We start from the raw sequence: 20,491 nt of genomic DNA, 5'->3' as shown, positions 1-20,491 counted from the left end.
AGCTGCTTCTTATCTTCCAACCCTTCCAAACCTTTGCATTGACCAGAGCTTCACTGTCTGGCACCCACTGCCAAGCTCCGGTTGCCCAGGACTTGGGCAGGTGGCTCCACCCATGAGTCTGTGCCCCCTCTGCAGAGCATTCAGCACATCCTGGGTGGCGGTTCACATCTTTGAAGGGGGACACACAGCTCAGGGCTCATTCCTGCATCTGGGAAGGCTTTGGGAGCTGCAGAAACACCAGTAGCCTGTAGCTGGAGAAAAGGCACAGCACCACTATGCAGAGGGAAATCACCCCTCTCAAACCCACCAGAGCTCTCCGAAGGGGCCAGCATGCCCAGCTGAGCATAATGGGTTTACAGTGGGAATGGGAAAATACTTAGGACAAGATGTTTCCCTGGGGATGGATACAGCAGCTTGGCTGTCATGGGAGAAGATACAAGCTCTTTTCTAGCCTACATCGACGGTAAAACACAGGAGGCAAGCTGGAATAAACAGTGGCTTTTGAAGGCAGAGGGTACAAATGGAGTGGCATGGGACACAAGAGCATTTTTCAAGGATATTAATGCAAGTTACTGTTGAATAGGTGGGCAATGAAGGAAGACATGGGGAACAGCCTCAGCTACTGGGTTTATGCAAGAGGAACACACTGGCCTGGGACTCAGCGAGGAGCAGATGATCCTGCACATCCTGAGGAGACGAGGATGGGGTCATTGTGTCTGGAGCTGTCATTGATCCTGAATCCTTGGGCAACGAGGATGACATGGGAGTGGGCACATGATCCAGCTGAGCATGCACCAGTGGGCAGCAGAGCTCAGCATACAAGAAGGATAATGGAGGGTGAATTCAGCAGATTGCCCAAGGAGTTCAGCCCCACGGCCATACATTGCCAGGAGAGGGGTGCAAAGGGGGTGTGTATGCAGCAGGCACAACTCCTGCACCAAGAGCAGTGCATGCACCAGCTGGGCAGTGAGAGGAAGGCTTGTGCCCAAATCAGCTGCCTGGTCCCTGGCCCCAGGGATGCAGGGAGGAGAGCACAACACATACAGCAGGGGATGCCCAAGTTCCAGCTCTCAGAAAGACTGAATAGAGTCTTATTCAGACTGATGTAAAACACTGTTAAAACACACAAAAATCCTTTGAGTAATGGGCGAGCGGGAAAGAGGCATCTATAATTAACAGTAACTGTTCGAGACGGTCGCTGCCCAGAGACGTGTACTGTGCAAAACCACTTGAAAAGGCCTCGTCTGAAAGGCAAAGCCTGGGGTTTTTCAAGAAGCCCGTCATGTAACGATCCTGGCCCTTCCAAAATAATTCTGCCATATTAAAAAAACCCAAAACCTCAGCTTAATCACCCTGCAGCACTGGGACTGGAGAGCTCTGAGAGGAGGGGAAGGGAAACACAACCGGCTTCCAATTAGAGCCTCATTAGAAAGGAAAGCTGAGGAGCTATTAGAAAGCTGGCCAGGAGTGAGCTGAGCCAGATGCCTGGAGACCCACTGCAGGAGGGGTATCCCCATCACCCCTGCCCCTTCCTCTCTCCCCCCTCAGTGGGTGCTCTGGGATCCCAAGAGTGACATGGTTCCAACTGTGGGCACTTGGCCTGAGCAGATGGAGGAGAGGTTGCTCTAGTCGCATGCCTAAAAGCCCTTGTGAAAGTCTTGGTCCTACACAGAGCAGAGTTTGGGGATGCTCGTGGAGCTGGGCAGGGAGCACTGGGGATGGGAGAAAGGGGAATTGGGGCTAGAAGGATGCTGCAGCTGGAGAGGGGAAGTGAAACAGGGTCTGTGGGCTTTACTGCCTCCTCCCACCCTCAGAGGTGCAGAGCCATGCCAGAGACTGCCCCAGCCTGTGTGTCCCTGCGAGACCAGGATGGGGTTCCCATCTCTGCCAAACTCTGTGGGAGAGACGACAGTCCTGCTGTGAGCACATACCTTCTCCTGCCCACCTTGCCATCTTCCCTGGCATCTCAGGTCCCTGTCGCTTCCCAAGCAGACCAGTGTTTCCTAGTGCCCAGTGTGCTGCAGCCCAAGGATGAGTGGTGCAGTGGCTACAGCCATTCACTGAAGTGCCAAAGTCCAGCTAGGTTGGAGTGAGTGCCAGAGCATCATTGCCTGCAGCACAGGTTCAGCCACAGCATCCACCCCAGGTTGTTTGCTTCATCACTCTGGCTTTAATTGTGCCCACCAGCTCTGTCTGCCTGGGCCAGGCAGTGGCATCTGCTCGCCTGCCTGCAGCTTGGCTCCAGGGCCGGCTGAACAGGAGGCACACTGCCCGGCACAGCCTTCCCTTCCCATCCCACAGCCTGGGACCCATCCAACACAAAGTTAATTTCTAACCATGGGTAACCACCAGTGTCCCAGCTGGGATGATTTATCCCCTATCTGCCTGGGTCGGATTTATGAGCCACACATCCCCTAGGCTGTGATAAAGGCCATGTCTGTGCTCCTCCATCCCCCCCTTCCCGTAGCCACTCTGTGCAGACTCGCTGCCCACCCCCCCATTTACAAGCCTTTCCTCAGCGCGGAAATCTGACAGCCCGCAGAAGAACAGTAAACAGCACAGAAAATAGAACATGATGGAGGCCAACACGCTGGCCAGGGAAGCCACAAATGGTTCCTGCTTTCAGGACCTGTTCAAGAAAGTAAGAGTGGGATGTACCCTGGGCTCCCACCAGCCCTCAAAAAGGGAGAGGGGAGCTGCTATTAATAGCTGAACATTGCTCACATGCAGGGCTGGATTGGATGATGCCACAGCCATGTGGGAAGGAGCAGTCCTTGAGGCTGTGCTGGATGGGAGTGGGCATTTGCCCTGCAAATGGGAATTCACATACAGGGTGGAAAATTCCTCATCTCATCAGTCCAGTGCGAGGCCAGGGGAACTGGGGACCTGAAGTGAGGTGCTGCTATGTTTGCCCCATCAAACAGCAATGGTTGGAGGGTGCCAAGGGAGGACTCAACTCTGCACCCACTTGTCCCAATCTGCAGACGGTGCTCGACAGCTCAGCGTCTAGATGCAATGTCATGGGAGTGCCCTAGATTTGCACATCAGGCTGCTCCAGGGTCTGACCACGGTGATGATGACGGCATGTATCACTTGGCTTCTTTTTAAACAAAATCTGAGGCTTCTTCCCCTGTGCCGGTAATATGATCAGCTCCTGAGCAGTTCTGGGCATTACTGCAGTGCTGGCAGCCTCCACAACAGGCTAGAAAATGGGCAGAGAGCTGCATGTACCTGGATCTGTTTCCTGCCCCTCTGCCAGCCAGAAGCCACCTTGCCAGAGCTCAGATGCTGTGTGCGCACTGCAGCAGCTACAATGCTCAGAGCCTTGTGTGTCCCTGCCCTGACAGCTGGGATGGCATCACTCTCTGCAACACCACCAAGGGTGTCCAGTCCCACAACCAGTTGGATGCACAGCCCAACAGGCAGGCAAACAGGCCAGATCCTGGCAACCTGGCCATACAGATTATGGTCCTGATCTGCACCAAGCAGCCTTGCTCAAAGCAGTCCTCTGCCAGTGGCATCCAGCTGGGGAGGGATCAAGATGCAGCAGTGACAGCCCTGGGGTTTGCAGGATGAGGCTGCAAGAAGCAGGATGGATGAGGCTGCAGGCAGCATCCTGGCTCTTGGGGCTGGCACCACCAGCCCCCCGCCGTCCCCCAGCCCTCTGCAGTGCTGATAGCGGCAGCCCCGGCAAGGGAGAGAAGAGAGCCTTGTTCTGGGGCCAAGACTAAGGCGATTCAGTGCTCTGCTCCCCTGAGGTTTCTCGGGTGAAACCTGGCTCTGTAATGGCTGTGTCTGTAAAACGTATGGAAATGCCCATAAAACCTGTATCAAATGCTATATGGATATATATGGATATATGGAGAGAACTATGAAATTAGGAGCACACGGGGAATTGGGGCAGGACGGCTCCCTCCGAGCCGTAAAAACACACAAGTGAAAGGCAGGGGAAGCAGCAGTGCCGGCAGCTGCACAGACAGGCTGGCACGGTCAGGAGCCAGGGGAAGGGCACCCCGGCTCTGCACTATGCAGCTCTGCCAAGACCTGAGCCCACAAGAAGCCTCTGGAATGGAGGGACCTCTCTGTGGAGCTGCATGAGACAGATCCCTGTGTAGGTTTGGGGAAGCCTCGCAAGGGCTTCTCAGCAGCCCAAACCCTCACTATGGGTAGAGGCAGGAAGCCTGGATGTGGGTAGACCCCAGCAGTACCCCTGAACTTGGAAGCAGCTTGAAGATGAGCTACCAAAGTGACAAGTGAGAGGCTGGAGAGGGGAGATGCACAAAGGTCTCTGCTGTGGATGACAACAGCCCACAGTGGTATTGATGTCTGAGACAATAATCACTGACCCCAGCTGGAAAAAAAGGGCCAGCAGCGGCTAAGCATGGTGAGGCAGCCAATGGCAGCCCTGGAGATCAAGCAACCTAAATGTCCCTTTAGGAATGCCCCATCCCCAAGGGTGAGTGACAGTGTAAGAAATCACAACGGCACAGACTAGAGCAAGCAATTTCTACTTCTGCTTCAAGGGGACACACCAAATGCAAAGCCTATGCACAACCCCAAACGTGCAGTGCTCCTGAGGTGGGCCCACAGCACAAGGAGCTCTTGCAAGGGCTCTACTTGCCTGCTGGGCACCTCTGCTGCCCTTCTCTGCAGGAGTAGTGATGCGTGGACAGAGGCAAAAGGACTTGCTGAGCAGCAAGCAGAGCCTTGCTGCCATCAGCGTCCCATCACAGATATCTGCCATGAACCAGCTGAGAGGCCCTGTGCTCATATACAGCAGAGTCCCCTTTTCCTACTATCCCATCACTGCAAGAGCTGAGATTTTAGTAAAATTTCTAATCTATCGATAGATTTTACAGCAAAATCATAAACATATTGGCAAACAGAGGGCCCTTGCCAAGGAATAAGCAATAAATGTTGAGAGGAGGTGAGCTTTGGCAGTTTGCTGTCACCACTGATGCTGTTTGTTCCCCACACTGTGCTGGGGAGCACGCAGTTGGCTCCAGTCCCTCTTGCCTTGCCCCAGGGATGCTGGGGAGCTGGGACTCCAGCCCTTTACTGCTCCCACCAAAACCTTTCACTACTTGTAGCCTTCCTAAAGCAAAACACAGGCCCACACCCCCAAAATTTGGGGCCTAACCCCACTCATCTGCCCTGATCCATTTGTCCTGAGAGCAGTGAGCATGGAGGGGTCTCTGTAGCAGGGAGACCCAGGGCAGGATTCAGCTGCAGGGACACCCCTGCTCCTAACCCACACAGGGCTGATGCTGTGGTGATGGGGGAAAGCTCCTTGGCTGCATCCCTGCTGTATGACAGCCCCTGTTTGGCTCCTGCTGCATTGCTGAGCAGGGTGAAGGCCCAATGTAGGTGCCAGCCCTGCTGCCTTGGAGCAGCCGTCACAGAGGCTGCAGCCAAGGCAATGCAGAGTTGCAAGGCCAGGGCTGCAGTGATACAGTGCCTGGCATGCAGAGACGCAGTGCCTGGGATACAGAGGTGCAGTGCCAGGGATACAGGATGCAGTGCCTGGGGTGCAGAGGTGCAGTGCTGGATCTGCAGCCCCCTCCCCGCCGCCGCAGCGGGCCATCAGGCGGGCGCTGGCCGGAGCCAGGGCGCCATCTGCCGCGTCCCTGTCACCTGCCGGCGCGCGTGGCATGTCCCCAGACGTGCCAGCAAGGAGCCACCTGCGTACCCTGCCTTAGCCCCTCTCCGTGGCTTTGACACCCAGGGCATCCGTCTTGTAGCGGTGTGGCAGTCATGAGGATGTAAATGCTTCTGGGCTGTCCTCCTTCGGGCTCCAAGCCCCTAGTGCTGGGGCTGGTGGGGAGTTTGGGTTGTCCTACAGAATAAATCCAGGAAGCAGCATGCAGGGGGACATCAGCAGCGAAACAGACAGAGAGGGACAGAGAGGGGGCAAGAGATGGAGGGGATGGGAGGCACTCGAGACTCTCGTGGCACTCTACTCTGCATCACCAGAAACAGACCCTAACCAAGGGCTTCCAGAGACACTGGGGAGCTTTTGAGGGACAGGTTTAGTGGTTACCCCACCAAGGCAGAGGTGCCATGGCAGGAACATGGCTGTAGGGGCTAGAGAAATGCCGGGTTGCAGGGGAGAGCAGGGACACTGGAGGTCCCTGTTCCCAGGCACTACCCGTGGGTCTGCTCATCTCCAAGCCGAACTAGGCAGCCATGAAACAAGGCAGTACTCCGGGCGAGCTGGTCCCCAAATTCCCACAGCTCATTCTGCACCAGCAACTGTGGCCCTTGCTCAGCCTTGGCTGGTGGCAAATTGGTACCTCTGGCTCTGCATGGTGCCACCTTCCAGGGCCTCACACTGCCAAGCAGTGGAAGGTGGAAAACATGTAGGGGCCACACTGTTGAGGGATGCTACACAAATACGGATGAGGCCAAGTGGGTTCATGAATATTAATGAACATTTCAGCTTTCAGGAACATCACCACAGCACAAAGATCTAATATTACTCCTGGCCATGCAAATGCAGCAACATCATCATGTCAGCCCTGCCAGCACCATCCCAGGGTGAGGGTGGGATGCCCATCCTCTGGACCCAGGCTCTTTGCTCAAGCCCTCCAGCAGCCTAGAGGAGTGGGATGGGAGTTGTGCTCTCTCTGCAACCCTGAGGTCCTAAAACATAGGTAGCAAGAGCCAGGCGGGCAGGAGCTGACAGCACTGTGATCGTGGCCATGGCACCCGCACCATGGCAGGCACGTGTGGTCATGGTACCCCAGGAGCCAGCAAGGGATGCTGCCTGGGGAGCTGGGCAGTGTGTGGGGCTGGCACACCCCATGGCTGGGGAAAATTGCTCTGACTCCAGTCTCTCTGGGCAAGGGGCAGCTCAAACTGGCAGGGTCTGCATGGGCCAGTCATGCTTTAGAAGGTATCATTGATGAAGGTTACAGAGCCAGAGGAAGGATTCCTCAGGGAGCTGGAGGTGTTTGAGCACCCTTCCAGCCATGCCACCAATAGGCTCCAGGGGAGGGGAGGGGAGGCAAGGCTCCAGGGAGGCACAGGGACAACAGGTGGGACACACACTTCACCCCTGCCCTTGGGCAGGACAGGACCTGGGGAGCACCTGCCCTGGGGCTTCCCAAGGACCCTGGGCTAGAGAGCTCCCAGGCTCAAACCTGAGGAGCAGCCACATTTGTGGCTATGGGAATGTAGGGATGTTTCCCAATACCTGTACTTCCTCTTTTTGCCCCAATATCCATCTGTACTTCCCTAGCAGCCACATCTCCCAGGACCACAGGACATGTATCAGCCAAGCACTGCTGCCAGCAGGGACACCACTAGGAGGGGTTTTAGGGGCATAAGCCTTTTGGCTTGGCAGAATATCCCCATGGCATCATCCCAGCTCCAGGATGAAGGGTGCTGCAGGCCACCTGCATCCCTGCAGGTCCCTGGGCGCGGCAGTCCCTGGGCATGGTAGCAGGCTCCTGAGCTCAGCCAGTGCAGCGCGAGGTCACACCCAGGCCTGTGAACCCAGGCACGCACAGGGGGGACCTTCTAGTTACACAATTACTATATTATGTAGCACTAATAAAAAAAAAAAAAAAGAGAGGGGGAGAAAGGGCTTGAAGTTTTCTTAATGCCACATAGTAAAGTATTTATAGAAAGTCAGGCGTGAATGGGCCGCTCACAGGCCACACTACTCCTCGGCGTCAGGATCTCCAGGAATTATTCTGTGCAGTCACATTGTTGTATTCACCTAGAGATTGAGTTTAATTACAGACACGCAGGCAAACAGGCTGTCAGTGTTCTAGCCTCGCCGGGGAAAGGGTAACTGAGATCCCTTTAATGAATGTATTTTAAAAAGACCCAAGCTTGAAATAGAGAGGGAGGGAGGGGGGCTCGTAGAGGCAGTGCTGGGGGCAGCAGGGATGGGGACAAGTGGACGGGGGGAATGTGGGGTACTGGGAGAGCCACTGGGTCTCTCCGGACTGGGGAAAAGGGCTGGGATGCTGGGGAGAGGATGGGGACAGTTGGGCATGGGGTGTTTGGGGCACACAGAACTAAAGGCGTGTGGCCCAGATGTGGCCAGAGCAGCTCACAGGATGCAGGGCCCCAGGCATCCACTGTGAATGGGATGGCAGTTCCCTTCAGAGATCCAGAGGAACTTCCCAAAGAAAATGGGGGAGTGGGGAAGGCTCCTAACTTATTACAGAGCGGTGTATAAGCACAACAAATAAATATAGAGCTACTTTATTACAAGGCTGGCCAACTCTGGTGGCTGGCTGATTACAGGGCAGGCTGCTCCAGAGCTACGCAAACCCAGACCTCAATAAAGGCCAGATTGGAGATGCCTTTCCCTCATTGACAACTTTGGTGTGCTCCCACCATGCTGCTCAGCTCCAGAATGCCGTTGGCTACCTCCACAACCCGGCACAGGGTGAAGGGGAAAATAAAAGCTTAAACAAGTAGTGAGTAAACGATGAGCAGGGGCAGGCGGGATCAGCAGCCTGCCTTGCAGACAAACACTAAAAATACAGTTTATTTTCCTAAGAAGCCAGCAACTTCTAAAACTGGAGGTTTTTAAAAAAAAAAAAAGGGGGAAGAATAAAATGCCATAAGAATTAGAGATCCATAGCGGGGGTGGGGGAAAGACCTAAGAACAAGGAAAGAAAAACACAGCGATGAGTAAGATACACACATGACGTATGTAAATACACCGAGACGGAAATGCATAAGCCTCCTGCACACAGAGGCACACGCAGGCACATGCAGAGGCACATGTGTGGGGCCAGCTCCCGGCAGGGATGGACCCAGCCCGTGCTCTCTCCTCTCCCCAGGGCCGAAGGCATTAACCTCTGCACACACACACACACACATCTTTCCAGTGCTTAGGCTGAAAAGGCACTTTGTCTTTTGGTCCACGGTGCCCTATACACCTGGGCTCCCAAGCCCCACCGGTGAGGTGGTGGCCACTGTCCCCAGGGATTCCTATGACCACCTCTGTGCTGAATTCCTGGCGCCTGGCACAAGCCACGGACCCCGCAGTGGGATGGAGGGTCAGGGCATGGACACAGCCAGGCCAGGAGCCTCCTGGCCAGTAGCCAAGGCAGCCCCGTGCCCGGGCGGCCAGCCAGCGCACCAGACCCCAGCGTGCCCACAGATGAGGGAGGGATGGGGACTGGCACGTCCGTGGGGCTGCAGGTCAGGAGGTTTTAAAGGAGTTGATTTAGTATTGTCCTACCTGCCCTGAAATGGACACTTGAGCATGGGATGGAGGTTGCTTCGGGTCATCGTTGTGCTGAACAGAGCCCTCACAACACAGGGCTGGAGAAAGGGGATGCTTTGGTATAAACTCACCTCCCTGGGCACAGCTGGGTGAGACTGCTGTGGTCCTGCCTGTCCCCCATGCACATCTCTACCAAGGAGATGCTCCCCCAAACACGTTCCCATAGTGATGTATGAACATCACTGTGACCACCAGCCCCACCAGCACCTTGGTGCCACTGCACCCTTCCCAGGGCACGAGCCGGGGAGAAGGCACGAAGCTGGAAGGGAAAGCAGGCAGTCCTGGTGCTACACAGCCTTTCTTGGCAATTTGCAAGGGTCCTTTCCCTGAAGGAATCACCATGTGCCCCAAGGGACCCCAGCCACCTTCAGCCCTGTACACTACCCACCCTGCTTCATGGCAGAGTCTGGCCCTGGTGCTCTCAGGGAAGTGGTATGGGACAAAGCAAGATATAGCAGAGTCCCAAATCACCTTCCATGCTGCACATGGGTTGGTAGCACCTGGGCCACATCAAGGCACCTGCCACCTCTGCTTTTCCTCTTCCCTCACCATCCACCATCACCTGTAGGGGCAGGTCTCACCAGGCACATGGTAAGCCTGGGGCCAGCTGGGGCCATCGTTGCAGCCCCCACCACTGTTCCCCCCAGCCCAGGGAGCGGAAAACGGATCTCTGCAAAGGGCAGCTTATGCGGAAGCTGTTCGCATCCCGTAGTGCAGGCTCAACGGGTGAGGAGCAGGGCAGCTCCCAGGTCGGCAGGTTATCGGATGATAACAAGCCAGCACAGCCCAAGCACGCGACTTCCAGCAATGCAAGACTGTTTCCTTTGTTTTGGGAAAACAAGAGGGGAACGAGACCTTTTCTGGCACGTTCTTGCCTGGCCTGAAGCTGTCCCCCACTTGCACCAGCTCAGAGAGGAGCCGTACCCTCTGCCCGCTCCTGGCAGGAGGAGGTGGCTGGGGCCACCCCTCGCCCTTTCGCCTTTCCCACCTCTGTGAGGAGCAGGGCTGAAGCCGCTGACTCGCCAAGTGGGACCAGACAGCTGCTGCTTGCATCCCCCACATGCTGGTGGGGGTCCTGGCTGCCTCCTCAGCCTGGCTGTGATGCGGGCTTGCAGCCCTGCTGGAGATCCCCTGGTCCTGCTGGCACAAGTACATCTCCCAAGCACCCTGAGAGGGTAAGGCTAAGGACCAGGGGGGTCAAGACACCTATGCTTTGGGCTTTGGGGACCCTACCACACCAGGGTTAGCTCAACACCTCCCCCATCCCCAAATGGGGGGCTCAGCCCTATATTGGGACAGGAGAGCAGCACAGGGTTTGAGCAGCCATTCCCACCTTCCCCTCCATCCCATGGTACCCCCTGCTCCCGGGAGAGCTGCAGGTTTGATGAGGGTGGGGGAGACCTCCCCACCCCTTCCCCAGCAGAGGAGGAAACATAATAAGAAAAATAAAATTTATAAGCGAGGCAGTAATTACAGTGTGGCTACAAAAGGCTGCCTCCTCAGGGCCATCATTATGTGGCTAAATTTAACGCCCTGCGCGGCTGCTCGGGGCGGGTGGGGGGAAGCCGCGTCCCGAGGCTCTGAGCATCCACACAGACGCCGGCTCCTGCTACCTTCCCTCCGTGCCGGCCAGGGCAGGACAGCTGAACGGCAGCCAAGAAAGCCATAAAGCGAGTCAGAATTTTTTTAATAGTCTATTTACCAAGATGCTGTTTTTACTGCCGAGGTTTCTCTCGTTTTATCTCTGGCTTTCCCCCCCACCCTCCCCCCCGCCCCGCTCTCTCTTCCCCTGACTCTTGAACAGACCGGGCTGTATTTTCTGTTTTAGGTTCCTCTCTCTCACTTGCTCTAAATACTATTTTCAGAATTCTAATTTTATATGGTATGTCCCTTTTTTTTCCTCTTTCTCTTTTTTTTTTTTTTTTTTTGGTAAATATTTGCCATGACTAAGCCAGGACACATCCCGTTTAAAAGGTTCCCATCCCACAAAACATGAGCCCTTTAATGACATGAATCTCATTAGTTTTCTCCATGAAAAGAGGTATAGAAAGGGAGCATCACTCAGCCCCTCTGAGTTCCTGTATCTGTACAGACATATATTTAGCCGTGTGTACTGTACAGTCACAGGAGGGGACAGTCTGGGCACACGCACACCACCTCATTCAGCCAGAGGGACACTGAGTGGGAGCCCCTGGGACCAGTGGGTTTTGGGATATCCGTCTGTCTGGGATAGGGTTGGGAAGGGCTCTGGGCCCAGTGGAGCCAGAGCCAGTCTGCAAGTGCGGGCAACTGGGCACAGAGGAGCCTCAGAGTCCCTCCAAACTGGAATTTGGGATCCTCTGAAGGACCTTCTCTAGTGTTGGGGAGCAGGTTGTGTAAAGCTCGCCCGTGCTAGGAGAAGGACTGCAAGAGAGGCCCAGGCACTGAACTCTCCAGGTCCTCAGTCCCACTGGCTGGCTTCAGCACTGGGTGGCAGATGTTGGCTACACACTTGGAGATTGACTCCGAAGAACCAGCACAATGTCCCAGGAAAGGTATTGGGTTGAAATGCCCAGAGAGGTTTCCTTAGTAAGGTGAGGGTCTGCCTGACTGAGTGGTCTTTGCATCAAGTACAGCATCCCTGGGGAGAATGCAGAGATCCCAAAGTCTCACACTATTCCAGCCTTCCTCTCAGCAGAGGAGGCTCTGCCTCCCTCCATTCATAACAGTGTCTTCTGCTGGGGAACCAGTCCATCCACAGTGCCATTCTGGGTATGGTCATCCCTACTTCAGCATGATCTTCCCTTCTCCAGTATATCTATCCCTTCCTTGGTGTGGTCTTTCCTTCTTCAGCATGGTCATCCCTTCTTTGACACTGTCATCTCTTTCTCTGCACAGTCATCCATCCCTCAGGATGGTCAGTCTTTCCTCTTGGTTCAACAGCTGTCTGATACCAGAGGGAGAAAACCCGGGAGCTGCCACACACTTGCCCATGGCTGAGATTTCCAATCTCTCATGCAGAGCCTGAAGGACAGAGCAGGAGTACTCTACAGAGAAGAATTTGTCCTCTCTTTCCCAGATCCTCTTTGCATTTTCCCTCTTATTTCCAGTCCAATGAGGATACAGTGCAATTCCTCAGCCCCACTGCACCCCTACCATTTTGGCATCAGTTCAGCATGTTAGCACAACCTCCTCGTCTTCCTCCAGAGCTGTTCCCAGCAAACCAGGTGTGAAAAATGTGCAAAGATACTGCTGAGCCTGCAGCATGGGGCGTAGCTGTGCTCACCACGTTCCCATGGGTGCTCCTCTTCATTTTGGGGAGAAAGAGGAATAACCCCAAGAAGGGCTGCAGAGAGGCAGTGCCATGCAGAGACCACTGCTGCTGCAGGCATTACACTGACCGAGCAGCACAGGCTCTCCAACCCACAAATAAACCTGGAGGGATTTCCCTTCCAGCCTGTTTTCTTTAAATGGCTTTAAGGATTTGGTTTCAGCAGCTGAGTAGACCCAGCATGAAGCAGTATCACCAGCTCAGGCAGCAGATGCCCAGAGTTGAAAGGCACACACCTACAGTGGGTGTTTCCACGCTCTCTGGTGTGGGACCCTCTCCTCCTGCAACTTGGCCACATTACCAAGTGTTTCCACAATGCAAAAAGTGAGACATGACTAGGAGGAGAGACTCACACCTCCCCAAGTGCATGGCTCCCAGAGCTGGAGCTTTCTGCAGCTGTGCCGGAGCCCGTGTGCTGGGCAGGGCTCCATGTGCTCATGCTGCACCGAGCCAGGTTCCCTGCCGGCCCCTAGCAGCCAACATTAATTCATTAACAGTCCCATTAACACCCAGCTGTGGTTTCCCCCCAAACTCAGGCAGGGACCTGCTCCCCTGTGACAGCTGCTGACAGACCAAGTTTCCACCTTCAGCCCTTCTGGAGTTCTGTATAAAAATAAGCAGGGCTTTTTTTTTCAAAAGGAAAACTATATTTCCCCTATCCACACGCCCGCGCACACGTGCAGGACTCACAGGAGGAATTTGCTCCAATTTCCCCCACCCACAAACACATCGCCTTTGGCCAGAGACCAAATGTGGGCATTTTCAGCCCAAGATATCAGGGGTTTTAGCACCCAGAAGACAAGACGCCACCATGACCCTGACCTGGGCTAAACAGGGTGCCTCCTCCCCAGCCAAGGGGTGCTGGGACACTCAGTGGTGCTCCCACCGGGGGGCCTCGTTCAGCATTCACAGCAAGACAGCTGCCAGCCGCTCCTGAAGAGTGCCCTCCTGGCATGGCCAAGCATCCTGTTTGGGATCTGGGACCAAATTTCTATTTTCCCCTTTTCATTGTCATTCCCAGACAACCATGAGCACCAGATGCTGCAGCATCCCAAGGAGATGCCCAACCCAGCACCTACTTGGGACCTGCTACTCAACATCTGTTTTTTCCCTTCTCATATATTTTCTCAAGAGCTGTGAGCACTAGTTGATGTGACACTCCAGAAGCCCTGGACCACCCTGTGCCACAGAGGGGCTGCTATCCTTGCCCTATTTCACCCAGCTGCACATAAGGTTTTGCAGCCTGTGTCATCAGCACAGGAGTTGGCTCTCTGGGGCTCTCACTGGGAAGCTGGAGGCCAGGGAGCAGAGACCTCCACCAAATGTAGGAACCAAGGGACCACAGCACTGCTCAGGGCTCAGTGGGTATGCTACCTTAGATATGTCACCAGGGTGGCTTCAGGTCCCTGGAGAAGACAAAGCTGGTACCACCTATCTCCCAAGATGCCTGGCCACTAGCAGAGCACCCTGCAGCCCTTTGATCCAGAGGTGTTTGCCTCGCTGAAAACCCTCTAACTACTCTTTCCTTTAAATAGCAAAGCTCACAAATGCCCTATATGGCTCCATGTCTATATGTTGTCTATATATTTGTGTACACACACGCACAAAACACACAGAGATTTATTCGTGTTTTCAGAGTGGTTCAGGATACATTCCAGGACGAAATTCCAGCCAGCGCTGGAGCCAAGAACATCAGTGGCCCCGGCATTTGCTGCCCCCTCTGCCTGCGTACACACTAAATACAGAAAGGGAGAGGTATAAATAGAGAGAGAAATACATGAATGGCCCTGTTTCCTTACACAGATACATAGGGTACGAAGGTCGGAGCAGAGCAGGAGCAGGCAGCCTCAAGAATCTGATGGTTGTACCCCCTGGGGTGCAAAGTGACCCCTCCCCAGGTGCTGCTGCCTGCCCAGATGTGCTCAGCTGTTCAGTATCCCCTCTGCACGGGCTGGCACAACTGGAAGGGGCTACGGGGGCTTTGGCCCAAGGGATAGGGAGGAATCAGCTCTAAGAAACACCAATAAAATCTGCCAGTGGATGCCACTGGAGAAGGGGTGTAGCTGTGGGTATGGGGGAAGCTGGCAAAGGGCTTGGGACATGCAGGGACATGGTGAAAAAACCTGACAGCCTATTTCAGGCACAGAAGGGGTGCAGGGGGCTGCAGAAGGCAGCACCAATGGTGCAGGCAACACTGCTCCTCTGCCCTGCCCTAGGCCAGTGGAGACAGTGGGGATGGCAACACCCCAGTCCAAACCCCATCAGCTGGGGACAGAGAAGCTGCCACAGAGCAGTGCCATTAGTCTACCTTGTTTTACTCCCCAAAAGGCCCTTTGCTTGCAGGAGTTACTGCCACATCCTGAGCTGAAGGGCTGGACCGGCAGTTGTGGGGTACAGTGGCAAGGGACAGACCATGTCCCACACCTTTTCCCCTACCAACCGTCCCTGCATGCTCCATTTGCCCTCCTCTAATCCAAACACAGCCTGGCGAGATTGGGACCCCAGACGCCTCTGTGCTGCCTGCTGCCCCTTGCGTGCTCCCCAGGGCCAGGCAGCTGCCTGCAGCCACGGGGCCAATAATGGCCAAGATGTGGGAGCAGGGCCAGGGGTGGTGGCAGGGGGATTGCTGCTCTGCTTTCAGGAGGAGGAGGGGGCTATCCCCCTTCAATGCTCCCATTTGAGCTGAGGCCTGGCACTGGCTCAAACCACCGCCTTGCTGACACGAGATCAATCATTCCCTGAGCTGAGTTGCTCCTCAGCAGCACTGTGCAGCCAGTGCCCATGCATGGGCTGGGGCCTCTCCCACAGAAGCAGGGTCTGGCCCCTTCTGCCAGATGGCCTGTGATGCCCCTCTTCCTGCCTGCAGTGGCACCTGGCATGGCACAACCTGACACATCACAGTACAGCATGGCCTAGCACAGCTTTGCAGGATATGGCACAGCATGACACGGCATGGAGAGGATGAGGAAGACTCCAGCTACAAAGGAGGGTTCCCTGCATGTGCCAGACCACATATGCCACTGCAGAGCCAAGGGCTGTGCAGTACCCCAGGAAGGGTGGCTGTGTTGGTGCTTGTCCATCCCTCCACCCCCAAACAAACCACCAGGTGATGCTGGGCTGAAGTGGGCTGGGACCAAGCAGACAGCTTCCTGTACCTGGCCCAGATGCCATGCACTTTCTGCAGTGGCACAGCCAGTAACAGGGGTTTGGACTGTGAAGTCCCCACATCCCCAGCAGGAGCATTCCCTCAGGGCTCCTGGGACAGCATCCACATCCCCAGCAGATGCAAGGTCTGGAGTAATCACAGACAGTATAGCCCTGGTCCAGCTGCTGGGGACTTGCTGCTTGCCCGAGGTCTGGGCACTTTTGGGCAGACTGCTGCTCTGAGGTGCCTGTGCCAAGTTTGGTTTTAGCAACATGCAGCTCCACTGACTCACTGCTTGTGCAAGCAGCCTGTGGCTGCCAGCAGCGGCCCAGAAAGTTCATACTGGCTGGGTGCCCCTCACCTGATCGGGCCTCAGCAAATAAATAAATAACACCACAGCACTGACTGCCACGCGCCTCCATGGCAAACACTGCAGGGGGCCGGTGCCCACGCAGTGGTCAGCACCCAAGCAGTGGTGAGCACCTGTGCCCCCAAATGCCCCACTGAGGGCACCAAGTGCTATCCCCTGTCTCCTTCAGCCAGCAGTTGTGGCACTTTTCCCCTTGTTCCCATCAGTGCCAGCATGCACACTCCCAGTCTTGTTCACACGCTCCTGCTCTTGTACACACACTCACACTGAGCAGAAGTGATCCTCCCCTCCTGCTTGCAGCAGCATGCAGCTCCTTGAGGGTGTGCAAGGCAGCTCCTTGAATGTGCGCAAGGAGCATCCTGCTCCCCCCAGCACAGTCACAGCCTACTGCATTTCCAGTGTGGGACTCGGACCCCAGGGCAGCAATGGGATGGTGTGAACAAAGCTTGCTCAGGAATGAAACAAGGACTGCCCAAGCGGCCCCAATTCAGAACAAGACACAAGCATCCATGCGTCTCACTGGGCAAGCACAGCATGAATGCTTTGCTGCACACAAGAGCTTGCTCTGCTCATCGAGCAGCCCCACAAGCCAGCCCTATGCTGCCACCTCTGCCCTGATCCAACCTGCCAAGGGACTCCAGCCCAGCTGAGTGCCCACGCCATCTTCTCTGTGAGCTGTTCACCCTGTGTGCAAGCAGTCCATGTCACACACACACTGCCGGCCCCACTCTGGCTAAATAGCAGCTGCAAAGCCACAGCTACCTTGCGCTAATTAAAAACATCCCTCGTTTGAAGGAGCCAAAGGGCCACTTCCTCTCCACTGCACTGGGCTGGCGTGGGTTTGAGGGATGTCGTCCCCACCCTGCAAAATGCGCAGGCCGCTACCGCCTTCGCCCACTGATCGTGGCCACTCCACTCCCTGAGGCTTATTTTTAGTGCCTGTTAAAAAGGCGAGGCAGGGTGCTGGAGGCAGGCAGGTGCTCGGCTGGCCCCGGGGTGGCAATGGCCTGTGGCTCCAGAGCGCTTCCCAGCCGTCCTCCACCTGCCCTGTTGGCCTGTGTCCCCTCACGGGAGGGGGACGGGCGCCTGGCCCTGGTCCCAGCCCCGGTGGGGAACAATAAGAGGGATGCTGACCCCCGGGCGCCCTGACGTCAGCCAGCACCGCCGCCGGCACCACAGCCAGCCCTGGCCCCGGGGCTCCCACTCGCCCTCGGCTGGGGCCGCACTGGAAGCCGCCTGTTTGTTTATCTTCCTCTCCAGCATTGCTTGTTTTGATGGCACATCCTCCTCCTCCTCACCGGGCCCCGGGGTCGAGCCGTGAACCCGCCGCGTCCTGTTTGCCGAGGTCCCGCGCCCCGCTTGCGGAGGTGCGGAGCAGCCACCCCCGTGCCGGCCGCAGCAGATAAAAATACACAGGGCAGAGCATCCTGGGGAGCGGGGGCTATATTTGCACTGATGGTATCGGTGAGCTTGTCCTCGGTGTACCTGTCCCTGCCCTTGTCAGAGCATGGGGCACAGCGCTGCATGGACCCCCTGACCCTGCCCCTCACAGAGCCGGATCATTGACTCCGGTAGAAGCTATGTCATGAAATGCTGACTGTAGCCAAGCTAGGACAAGCTCTCAAAACCCATGGGTGGGCACCCCACGTTGCCCTGTGGGGTCATTTCTGTAACCCAAAGGGACACCTGGGGACAAAATATCCCCAACCTGCTAGGTCCTAGGCTGCTGGGAACAGTGCCGGGGCAGCTCCGAGGCACTGAGCTCCCTCCAGCCACCTGCTCCTTCCTCTCATGGTGTGAACCCCTGGGCTTGCCAATAAAAGCCACCGGCTTTGCCTCAGCTTGTGCACAGCCACCAGTCTCCTTCCAGCTCTGCCCAAGCCTAGGCAGCTGCTCAGCAGTGAACCCTTGCCAAAAACTGTGTGTGTGAAAGCATCGTTTCCTAAACGTATAAATATTACCAGGGATTTGCTGGAAAACTCCCCACGGTTAGTTAAAATGCCCTGGACAGCCAAGTGCACACAAGCCCAGGGAAAGGGCATGTTTAAGCTGAGCGGCTGAGCAGATCTGCCTTAGGGGACTGACAGGTCCTTTCCTCTTCATAGGGGATGCCGCAAAGGTTTGGGAAATGAGCAAAGCCGTGGAGCACTTTCCCGCATCCAGCCCTGTGCCACACCATCGCAATCCCCTTCCAGCCAGGATGTGCTTACTGCTACCAAACATTCACAACCTGAAGTTGCATTTTGCAAGTGGAGAGGCTGGAAGGACCATCAGACTTCTCCTCCTGACCTCCTGCCTGCAGATGTTCAACCATGCACATCCCAAGACCAAACCCAGCAACCTGGTTTTCTTCCAGGCAGGCTCTCAGCCCAACCTTTGGAGACATGAAGAGATGGAGGATCAACCACTGCCCTTGGGAGAATGCCCCAATTGTTAATCACTTGCAGGAGCAAACCCAAGTGCCTCCATCCTAGCTCAAAATTGCCTGGCTGTGTCTCCCAGTGCCTGGCTTGTTCTCCACTGCTCTCTGTGAGATTAAAGACAGCCCTTCACTAACCAGCATTTTCTCCTTGTAAAGACCCTCACACACTGTAATCAAGGCACCTCTCAATTTTCTCCCTGATAAGCTAGAAGAGCTCTTTCCTTCCAAGTCTCTCAATGCCGGGCTCTCTCTCCAGCCCTCAATTCATTCCTTGACTCTGTGCTTGATTGTCTGGTGTCTTTTTGAAAACCTAGACACAGGAGTTGGTCACAGCATTCCCAGCTCCCCATAGCACACCCCAAGGGACCCCAGTCCCTTGTGCTGCTCCTTTCAGGAGTACTAAAAGGAGTACTAAATTGCCTGGGTGCTCTGAAATCCCTGCACAGAGAAGCCCACCCTTCTGCTGCAAGAAAAGAGGAGAGACTGGGGTGAAGAGCCAGTTTTGGTGGTGGAGAGAGCTGAAATCCCATGTTTGGTGTTCCTCACTAGCACAAGACCTAGAAGATATCAGGAGGAATAATAGGGTACCACATTTAAACCAAAGGCAGCAGTTGTTCACATCTCACAGCTCGCTGCTGCAGGAAGGCACATGGGCCAAAAAGCATCACTGGTGGGTTTACAAAGGACGGGATAAATGCAGAGACGACAGATGAGAGGACAGACATCGCCCCGACAGACCAAACACACAACCCCCAGCCTCTCCTCTGTGGCCAGTGCTCAGACATGGCTACCAGGGGACACAGAGGGGGAGCATCTCCCAGAACCTTTCATTCCCTCTGGCCCCAAGACACTGCTCCTGGAGTGTTTTTGGAATACAGCACCAGCTGCCGTCTCATCTTTTCAGTCTCTGCAGATGTGATCCTCACCAGCTGCTTTTGCAAGGCTCTGTGCAGGGCTGCCTCACTCCCCTCCTACCCAGCCTGCACCTTCCCTTGTACCCAACACCAACACCCTACCAGCTCTTGGAGGATGCTGAGTTTCAAGCCTGATGTTCATCTTTAGCAGATGTTGTTCAGCCTACCCTTGGATAAAGACACACTTCATCATCCCCCGATCCTGGCACATCTGCCTACATCCTTCCAGTGACAGCACTGAAACATTTACCAATTGTTTCTGCCATGTCTGTTCCAGTATCAATCATTTTACCACCTCTGTCTACTAATAAGCTTATCCCACTGCTGGGAGCTTGGGGTTATCTCCTACTACACTAAATAAAAGCCTTTCCTTCTGTCCTTCACCATGATTTTTCACTGATGTTTTTAGCTTCTGTTATCCATTTTCTACACTTCATAATTTCTAATTTATATTGATTGCTATCTACTCCCGCTCTCCCATTTGTTATAAACTGCTCTTTTATTTCTAATTGCTGCCTTCACTTCGCCGCTGAACCAGAACGGGCTCTTGGCCAGCACTGCCCTCTTTCTTGATTGTGGAATTGTGGCTTTTTGTGGCTTCTGAGATTCTTCTGAAAGAGCTCACCATTTTCATTCACATTTTTCTATCTAAATGTTTCCTCTGAGCTGATTTCACTCATAATTTTCCCCCTGCTTTGGGAAATTAGCCCTTTCAAAAGCATGAAGGATATAAATTACTGTGTAGGAATGTTCTTTCTTTGCCCAGGGTGAATGTAATCTGGTCATGATCATCGGTGCCTAGGCAACATCCAAGTTGCAGTCCAGCAGTAAATTCATCTCTATCCTTCATAAGCAGGGGGAAACGAAAGTTCCTGCACTGGATGCAACGCCTCGCATATAAAAAAGGGATCATCTCTAGTTCTTAGAAACTCTGCAGATCATTTTTTCCTGGCTGCACAAGAGCATCAGCTTGTCTCATAAAGCAATATCCTCACAAAGTCTGTGTGATACCACCGACACCCTGGTTGACTCCCTGGACCCCAGTAGGCACCACTGCTCCCTACTCCTGTGCCTTTA

At 54.9% G+C, this 20,491-nt stretch overlaps 1 protein-coding gene across 1 annotated transcript in view; it reads right to left on the bottom strand.

Annotated features, from left to right (window-relative positions):
- Positions 1-20,491, bottom strand: part of NHEJ1 (non-homologous end joining factor 1) — a 44,739-nt gene that overhangs the window by 16,169 nt on the left and 8,079 nt on the right.

The sequence above is a fragment of the Chiroxiphia lanceolata genome, chromosome 7 (assembly GCF_009829145.1).
Source record: "Chiroxiphia lanceolata isolate bChiLan1 chromosome 7, bChiLan1.pri, whole genome shotgun sequence".
Classification (NCBI taxonomy): Eukaryota; Metazoa; Chordata; class Aves; order Passeriformes; family Pipridae; genus Chiroxiphia; species Chiroxiphia lanceolata.
The sequence above is the reverse complement of the archived record's forward strand: the minus strand, read 5'-3'. Positions and strand labels throughout refer to the sequence as shown.